This window comes from Mastacembelus armatus, chromosome 16, assembly GCF_900324485.2.
Source record: "Mastacembelus armatus chromosome 16, fMasArm1.2, whole genome shotgun sequence".
NCBI classification, from domain to species: Eukaryota; Metazoa; Chordata; class Actinopteri; order Synbranchiformes; family Mastacembelidae; genus Mastacembelus; species Mastacembelus armatus.
The window spans coordinates 23,054,255-23,064,805 of NC_046648.1; positions in this window are offsets into that span (position 1 = coordinate 23,054,255).

Below are 10,551 nucleotides of genomic sequence, written 5' to 3' on the forward strand. Positions count from 1 at the left end.
AAATCCAACTAAATCTGAACTATAGTATTGTCACATCAGATTTATTCTTCACCAAGACACTGACAAATAAAATATTTTGTCATTCAGTTTCCACTTCAGCCTCCTTCCTATGCAGACTTGGCTCTATAAGTGACTTTGCTTCCTTCTTTGCTCCCATCATAATTACTTAATATACAATATGTAGTAATAGTTTTGAAGCTTACATGTTGCTGTCTCACAAAGCCACTAAAGATTATAATGGGTTAATAAGATCCTTTACAAAGCAAAACTATGTTTGTACACAATTTGTACAGCACAATAAACTAAAAAATAACTTCATACCTACAGTGCATCCACAGACTAGTTAATATTGTGGTTATCAGGCTCTATGGTGTCCCCCAGGGCTCCAACCTTGTCCCCCAGTTGTTCTGGGACATATACAGAACCATAATCTTAAATATAAATGCTATGCCGCTGTCACATTTAAAACCACTAAGAACTTTCATCAGTTATCTTGGTCATCAGAAAGTGCTGTACGTCCCAAACATTTCTCCTACATGAAAACAAAACTGAAATAATTCTTCTGAGATGAAGAAATTAATTTAAATAATCTACAGCCAGAAACATACAATTTGGTAATGACTTTAAGCAAATAATTTACTGATAAGCTGAACAATAAAAACATATTTTACCCTAAAAATGTTCTTAAATTTACCTAAGCTACAGTTATATTTGTGATGAGGAGACCTTCACTACAGAAACAGATGAGCACAACTCCGTTTTCTGTCTAATATCGATGCATTAGCTGAAGTATTATAATTAAAAACCAGGCATTAGTAGTTTAGTATTTGTATTTAAACATCATATAGGATTTTATAATAATTCTGGGATTAATTTAAGTTGCAATCACAAAATTCTCATTATTATAGGATTTTTTTGCAGCTGAATTCTAATTATCTAATACAATAATTATATTATTATATTAATTATATTATATTATTAATTGTATTATTTTTAATGGAATTATTATATCTGCTTTATTGCTATCTTGAAATGTGTTAATCCTGGTACAACTATGTAAAGCACTTTGTAACTTTAATTCAGTTTAATTTACTTTTGTATAATTAGTATGTTTTTCTTCCCTCTTCAATCATCTGGAATCTCCTTGATAAAAACACTGTTATCGCGATTCTTTTTCCACTGTAGCTGTACACCATCAGTCACATTCTCACTCAATTTCAGCTTGAACTAGGAAAAAAAAAGAGCAAGGTATTTTACACACTTGTACGTCGGACTGATGTGAACATGCAGCACCAGACAGTACACTAAACACAAAGACTCACTTTGTTCAAGATGCCATCTCGCACTTCAGGGTTGTTTAGGCCCAGCAATGAGTCTTGTGAGCTGAACTTCACTTTAACGACCCTCAGTCTGCTGCCTAATATACAAAAATTCTGTTAGTTTATTTAATTGTGTAGCATCATAAAAATGATTGAAACTGTGAAATCACAAGTAATTCTGATTTTCCTATGTATGATATTTAAAAAAAATTTAACATAAACTGTCTAAATCAAGAACTTTGCTCACTGCATTTGCAGACAAACGGGTGTGCTTCTGAACAGGGCAGGCTTCCCCATCTCCCAGATTCATTCTTCACAGCACCACATTCGCCAAAATTGTCACTCCAAAATTTTTGCTCTGGTGGCCAGTCTCTGAATGAGGTATATGTGTTGTCGGACGACACCCATCCGTCATTGAAAAGGCCAAGCCATACCTGCTCACCATTTGCTAGGCCATTGATTATCTGATACTCTTCATAATCCCTAATAATGGCCAGGTTGGTGTAGTTTTTTCTGCAGTAATCCAGAGCAGCAGTCCAACTCATTGGTGCTGTATTCACAATATACTGGTCTAGACCTTGTGCTTTAGCTAAAGAGGAGGAAAAAAAGTTGTTATAATTAAAAACATAATCAAATATTTTTACGTTTTTCTTATATCTATTATTTATTTATATTATATATTCTGTATGCATGCAAACTACTGATATTTAAATGCAAAAATTGCTATTACAGGTCAGAAAACCTTGAATATTTCCAAACCCATTCTAAGACACAACCCAAATGAATCATCCTGTTTATTTATTTATTCTGTGAATAAATCAAACAAATTATTTTTCTTTTTTTAAGAACACCCAAAAGGGCTATTTGAAACTGGTATGATCAGTCTTTTTATAATAATGTATTAAATGGCAATGTTAATAGGGTTTCTAATGAAGCTGAACGTGTAGAGAATTATCAGTTAAATCAGCAGTTCTGCTTTAGAGTGAATTTCAGCTCTTTGTCAGCCTCAGCTGTGAAACACTGAAAAAGTACCTGCTCTGCATCAAATGTCTGCTAAGAGTCAGAGTGAATATTGGATATTAATCATGTGAACAGAATGATTATGTTGTTCTGTATCTGCTGGATGTGTGAAATAAGCGACTGTGTATCATCATCTCAAGTGTGTTTCTGCTGCCCCCACGTGGCCAAACTAGTTGTTGCATGTTTGAAGTTACATATGGCAGGCCCTATGGACCAAACACATTTAAAGAAACCTAGTTAGGGGCCACAGTCTGCCAGACATACATATGGCAGTGAAGAGACCAGAGTGCTGAAAGCATTGTTTAACTTGTTGAAGAAAAGAGTGAAGCAAAATCATGATACTGCCCAGACTTTAAAAAGGAAACTACATTAAAGTGGCAGGTTTGTGTCAAGATTAAAAGACCTGTGTGGGAGATACAGCTCTGTAACACATAGCACCTAAAGTTTAGAGATTCAAAAGTAACTGGACAAAAACACAGTGGAAAAATACTTTGCTGCTGATTGTAAACACGACTCAAATCAAATTTATGTATAGTATAAGACTCTTATCTTGTCAAAGACATTTGACATTTGTGTCCTTTTCTTCTGCAATAATTCAACTGTAGCCAACTGGAGAATTAGCATCAGCACCTGTATATCTAACAGTACCCAACTGGTATTCACAGAAGAGTAGCTGGCAATGACAGTTTGCAGTAATTCATGGTTCCTTTGCTGATTTCATAGAACTTTTGCAAAGATTTGCATTGCATTTGATTGGAGACATGGTTAATACTGTATATTCTGTGATGTAGTTGAATGTGTAATATTAGTGTGTAAATTCTTACCGTCAAAGCAAATTGATTTTTGGGATAAGTCACAGGGAGGTGCATAGATATAACTGTCTTTGTAAGCTCCACAGTTGTAAACTGGAGTTGAACCCCATAAAATTTTAAATGGTCTACCCCTCGTGGTGGGCATCAGGGCCACCTCTAGCCATTGCCAATTCGGACTGCCTGAACTGTAAATCCCTATCCACACAGCATCATCGTATTTGCCCTCAATAACTGTAAGAATAGCTTTCATCTCATCCAGGTATCTTATGACGGCCAGGTCAACACAGTTCTGTCTGCAGTAGCTCTGGGCCTGATACCAGGTTTTGGGGGTTTTGAAAAGGACGTATTTATAGTGGAGGTCACATGAAGACTGCACCCACAGCCCTGTGGGAGAAAATTCATAGAGAATGACAAATATACTGAGTGAGAAATCTACATTCTTGTAGGTTTTTTCTACATTTGTTAAAAATGCTCCAGAGACAATGAAGTAAAAGAAACTAAAAGAGTGGAGAAAGATTCAGAACATGGTACTAACTGATGTTGGACACATGCAACACATAAAAAGTAACACTGACCTGAAAGAAGTAGGATTAGATGTGTAATCCTCTCCATAGCTGTTGTTTCATAAATATATGTCTGTATAATATCACTGTTGACCGTCTCTAAAGGAAGCAGACATTAACTCTATTGACTGATTGGAAACTGAGGGTTAAACAGAGGAGTTTCCTATCATGCACATATCGTCTCTGCCGTTTTACAAGTGTCAATTTTTAAAAATATTTTTTTACTAAAAATATGTTTTGTAATGTGAAGAGATGCAGTCCTACCCTCCTGTGACCCAGACACAGTCAGACTGCAGCGTTTTTGAGTGAGACTTGCTTCAGGTCTACTGCTCCCCCAACACTGAGCTTTCAGACGTTATTATGGCTGACTCGCTGGCTTGCAAGCTCCCGGTTCTGGCTTTAGCTGAGACAGCATACACTAAAGAGAAGAAAAGAAAGAAAAGGTTTGATTTAGATGAAGAATTTATATACTGGAAAAGGTAAGTTGACTTTTATAGCACTTCTCCAGACTCACTCAAAGTGCTTTACACATTTGTGCACACAATCATTCACACACTCAGACACTGGGAGGATTTGGGGTGTGCTGTCTTGCCCAAGGACATTTTGACATGTGACCTGCTCTACCTCCTGAGCCACAGTCGCCCCACATCTATAATTTCAGCCTCAACGTCCTAAGACCCGAGCTTTGGTTTGGCCTGCATTTTAGATTTCTTCTAGCTATTTGGGCTTAGGTGCAAGAAATGTGATAACCAGATATTATCTTTGAACATGAAGCACAAAAAAAATGATGATGATGACAATCAAGACACCATTGTGTAACAAAGTGCATATCTCTTTTATTTCCAGCCTGAACACTGTTTTCAACATATTTCATTGTCACTATTGCATATATAACTGTTTCATCTTCTGAACATGGACATGGAAAAACAAAACATGCACCATATCCAAAAACCTTGACAATGTGCTTATGTTTTGTTCTTGCTTTTGCTTTTTTCTAACTCCTCAGAACGACTACTCCAAACTAGGAATGTCCTTTTTGTCTGTGGGAACAGTTGATCCACATTTGTGTACAACAGGTTTCAGTTACCTGAAGTTAAATCAAGTCTTATGGTGCAGACAACCAAAGATGTGATGTCCACGTATGTGGACGCCAGGTCGTAGGAGGTTATTGATGCTGATATAAAATTACAGTCAAAAGACATTTTAAAACAAAGCATTTACAAACAGACGCAGTTTCTTCCACTGTCTTGCTTTTGTCTTTATGTCAAATAATTGGCAAAAAAACATCTCAAACAGGAGGCACTTGTCTCTTTGATACATATGTGAATTTATTTTATTACAGGAAACATGCTCAGCAACAGGCACCCTCAATTGCTCATCTCTGTATGTAGGTTTTACTTGGTAGATTTGGTTCTAGGTGATACAAATTGAACTGTTTTTATTCATTCATTTATTATCTACACCTGCTATCTACCCTGTTTGCCACAGGGAGCAGTTGTTGTTAACAATGAATTCTTTTAATTAGTGTATGTCTGTCACCTGTTTGTAAACAGCTGCATTCAAAGCAAATTTCCTGCATCATAATATCAATGTTGTAGTTTATTTTGACAACAAAAGGGACTAGAGACAACACAGAACGAGAGTCAGGAGGATGCAGAAGAGACTTACCTGATGTTTGGTGAGTTGTGATGTGTGTGTTTGCACCCTACCCCTCTCCTGTCTGTATAATTATCTCAGATGTTTTTCATTTCTGGGTTTTCAGTCTGTAGATGAAAAGATGGCTGGCACTTGTGATAATGTCAAGCCAGTGCAGTGGTATGTTGTCAATGTGAGAGTCATAGAGAATATACGATTCATGCAAGTTGAGTGTGTCACATCCACCAATCTGTGCAAATGTTTCTGTCTCAGTATGTAAAAACATGGAAACACCGGATTAAGACACATGCAAACCAAGCTAATCCATTTTAAGGAAAAAATCAATCAGAACGTTTAAATGTGACACTTTTTTTATCGGGCATCTAAACATTGATTTGGGTGATTTTATGTTTTTACCAGTTTCCACCTTCTAGATGTTTGCCAATACTCTGGAGGTCTTAAAACTGGAGGAGAAGGTCAGAGGGAGACACTAAAAAGGTTACGAGCAACTTGGTGTTGCACTACAGGTTATGATTTGGTTTGGCTTTTTGTCAACATGATCAACAGTTGCAGCAGAAATGGCAGTTAAGGTAAACTAATTTAAAATGACAGAAAAACCTGAACATGCTGAATATATCTTTAGATTCATTGTGAACTACACCTCCAGAGGAAATATCATCTGGCTGTCATATATAAACATCCATAAACTTGCTTAGAAATAATAAAACAATGAAAGTCTATTTAATTCCCAAAAATGTAAACACATGCTGGTTAAAAATGGGGATTAAAATGTAGCACACAGCAACCCACTCCATATGACAGCATAATATTTTCTTTTCCTTCTAAAGGTTTATATCTCTTCATATAGGCAAACACTTCATGTAACATAAAAAAAATCTTTTAAGTCTACTACTAGTTTAGGATTAGCTGGGAAGCCTTTACGGTCTGATTAACCTGCTTTTTGTTAGTCAAACCTGGCAACGCTGCAAGCCGTTCCAACCGGTTGTTATTTGCTTTGTTTTTGAGCCCTGAGTATTCCAGGAGAAATAAACTTTGTTTTCTTGTCCAGCATTTGGGTCCTACCTCTCCTTCTTCTCTCCAGCACACCACCCTCATGTAACAGGTAGACACACACAATTGTGCAGATATCATGCCTGCTGGACGGAGTAAGTCTAAAATAGTTTTGCTGATCCAGTAGCTGAAATGTTTGTTTTTCTGATGACCTCGCTCACATGTTTTGTGGTGGTGTGAGCTACAGGCAGATACTGGTACTGTCCTTTTCAGCCAGATTTTTGGCATCTTTCATTTTTAGCCCATAGTTGTTCAAATTACAGATGTCATCATTAAAGTTTTTTCCCTTTGATCCTGTTCCGAGTCATTTAATATTGAGTATATGCTGGTACCAAGTCCCATTTGGATACTTGTATTTTCCTAGAACATGCATTTGCACAAAACACACTTCAAGTACATTAAAGTTATTCAAATCAATCCAATGTATTTGCTTGACAAATGAATATCAAATTAAAGTTTATTTATAAAGCATCTCAAAGGCCTTCGGTTTTGGAAAGATCTCCCTGAGGAAATAAGGCTCATACGATCGGTGTCTTTTAAATCACTTAATCCATTTTTATACCCAGGCTTTTATGTAACGTTGTTTTTGTGCTTTCATTTTTTTATATGAGTTTTCCTTCTGAGGTGTAATTAATGCACATAAATGTGTGTGTGTATATACAGTGGGTACGGAAAGTATTCAGACCCCTTTAAATTTTTCACTCTTTGTGTCATTGCAGCCATTTGCCAAAATCAAAAAAGTTCATTTTATTTCTCATTAATGTACACTCAGCACCCCATCTTGACAGAAAAAAACAGAAATGTAGAAATTTTTGCAAATTTATTAAAAAAGAAAAACTGAAATATCACATGGTCATAAGTATTCAGACCCTGTGCTCAGTATTGAGTAGAAGCACCCTTTTGAGCTAGTACAGCCATGAGTCTTCTTGGGAATGATGCAACAAGTTTTTCACACCTGGATTTGGGGATCCTCTGCCATTCTTCCTTGCAGATCCTCTCCAGTTCTGTCAGGTTGGATGGTGAACGTTGGTGGACAGCCATTTTCAGGTCTCTCCAGAGATGCTCAATTGGGTTTAGGTCAGGGCTCTGGCTGGGCCAGTCAAGAACGGTCACAGAGTTGTTCCAAAGCCACTCCTCTGTTATTTTAGCTGTGTGCTTAGGGTCATTGTCCTGTTGAAAGGTGAACCTTCGGCCCAGTCTGAGGTCCTGAGCACTCTGGATGAGGTTTTCTTCCAGGATATCTCTGTACTTGGCCGCATTCATCTTTCCTTCAATTGCAACCAGTCGTCCTGTCCCTGCAGCTGAAAAACACCCCCACAACATGATGCTCCCACCACCATGTTTCACTGTAGGGATTGTATTGGGCAGGTGATGAGCAGTGCCTGGTTTTCTCCACACATACCGCTTAGAATTAACGCCAAAAAGTTCAATCTTGGTCTCATCAGACCAGAGAATCTTATTTCTCATAGTCTGGGAGTCCTTCATGTGTTTTTTGGCAAAGTCTATGCGGGCTTTCATGTGTCTTGCACTGAGGAGAGGCTTCCGTCGGGCCCCTCTGCCATAAAGCCCCGACTGGTGGAGGGCTGCAGTGATAGTTGACTTTGTGGAACTTTCTCCCATCTCCCTACTGCATCTCTGGAGCTCAGCCACAGTGATCTTTGGGTTCTTCTTTACCTCTCTCACCAAGGCTCTTCTCCCACGATTGCTCAGTTTGGCTGGACGGCCAGGTCTAGGAAGAGTTCTGGTCGTCCCAAACTTTTTCCATTTGAGGATTATGGAGGCCACTGTGCTCTTAGGAACCATGACTGCTGCAGAAATTCTTTTGTAACCTTGGCCAGATCTGTGCCTTGCCACGATTCTGTCTCTGAGCTCCTTGGGCAGTTCCTTCGACCTCATGAGTCTCATTTGCTCTGACATGCACTGTGAGCTGTAAGGTCTTATATAGACAGGTGTGTGCCTTTCCTAATCAAGTCCAATCAGTTTAATTAAACACAGCTGGACTCCAATGAAGGAGCAGAACCATCTCAAGGAGGATCAGAAGAAATGGACAGCATGTGAGTTAAATATGAGTGTCACTGCAAAGGGTCTGAATACTTATGACCATGTGATATTTCAGTTTTTCTTTTTTAATAAATTTGCAAAAATTTCTACATTTCTGTTTTTTTCTGTCAAGATGGGGTGCTGAGTGTACATTAATGAGAAATAAAATGAACTTTTTTGATTTTGGCAAATGGCTGCAATGACACAAAGAGTGAAAAATTTAAAGGGGTCTGAATACTTTCCGTACACACACATATATATATAATGGTACTATATAAATAAAAGTTATTACTATCCATCCATCCATCATTATCTATACCTGCTTATTCCTTTATCCAGGGTCCCAGGGATCTGCTAGAGCCTATCCCAGCTCTCTTTGGGTGCAAGGCAGGGGTACACCCTGGACAGGTCACCTCACTGAATCACCAATGGATCTGATAATTATTACTATTAAAGTTATTATTTCATAACAACACAGGCTGACCAAAGTGCTTCACAATACAAAAAATAAACAGGATCAGTAGCTACTGTGAGGTTGATATAATGACCAACATTCTTGAAGAGCTCCTAAAGACACATGCAAATAATCTTTGCATGCACTTAAGTTCAGCTCGCCTACAGTTCTGTCTCCAAATCAATTCATCACTCCACAGATCCTAATGACAGAAGAGTCCGTGACTGAAGACCTGAGCCAAAACAATTATCTCAAATAAATTTAAAATGTGATCAGAAATAGCAATATTCACAACCATCACAGCAACCCCAGGCAGCTTTTTCATATCATCAACAGTCTATTGAAAGTGCACAGTGCAAATACTTTAACTGCGTCGCCTCTGTTATGTAATGATTTTCAAAATTTTTTTACTTCAAAAATCGACAACGCCTGCAAAGATATTCTTAGTTCTTCGAGACCCCATGCTTCTATGGTTGAATTACCAAGTTTCTCTGGTACAGATTGGTTTAGATCATATTTTATGGGTTGCAGTCAATTCGTTTTAATGGATGGTTTCAGATCAGACGTGGATCCTGTTTGTGTTTGTGTCCCGCAGGGCTCAGTTCTTGGCCCTTTGCTGTTTAGTATTGTCTTTCCTCTTGGTCAGCTATTACGATCTCTTAACCTCAGTTACCACTTCTATGCTGATGATATTCAAATTTACATGCATTCACAACCTGGTCGATTTGTGGATGTTTCTCATCTCTCCAGATGTATTTCTAAGATTAAGTTGTGGATGTCTGACAATTTTTTGTGTCTGAACAGCTCAACAACAGAAGTTATGCTTGTTGGCTCTTTCTACCAACTTGAAAAAGGCTGCGCCTATAGATCTGTCAGTTGATGGTGTTACCCTGGAGCTACAAAGAAAACTAAAAAACCTTGGTGTTATTTTTGATGCTACTTGTTTGAGCCTTTTATACTGAACACGGTAAAGACCTCCTTCTTTCATCTCAGAAATATTGCTCAGATTCGGCATATGTTGCCCTTTTCTGTAGCTGAAAAACTGATTAACTCTTTTGTTTTCTCACAAGCTGATTATTGTAATGCTCTCCTCGCTAGAATGTCTAGATCTTCGCTTAATAAATTGCAATATCTGCAGAATTCAGCAGCTAGAATTTTGACCGGGGCAGCAGAGATGAATATTAAAGTCATCACACAGTAATGGTCTGCTGTACTTTGGTAGAACAGCAACTGATGTTCAGATTCTTTGTCTCTTGTGTAGCAGCTGCTGCTGCTCAGGGTGACTGTCTGCTGCAACACTGACATTACTGCTTTATGCAACATTTAATGGCTGGATTGAAATAAGGAGAATGCAAGTGCAATTGCAGTTTCAGTGGGGGTTTAATTTCAGGCCGAAAGAGAAATGAACAGAAGAGAACAGCGAAACAGACACTTTATGCAACCCAGGAGTGCTGAAATGACTTTAATAAGGTAAAACAAGCAGACATGTGATCTCAAAGACACTTCATACATGTGACAAGTAATACACTTTACCACACTCGTGGTACAGTCACAAAACATACAGTCTCTTACTTACTCCTGCACGACATACAAATCCAAATATCCTGAGGTGGATGGACAGTCATTTCAAATCCGTC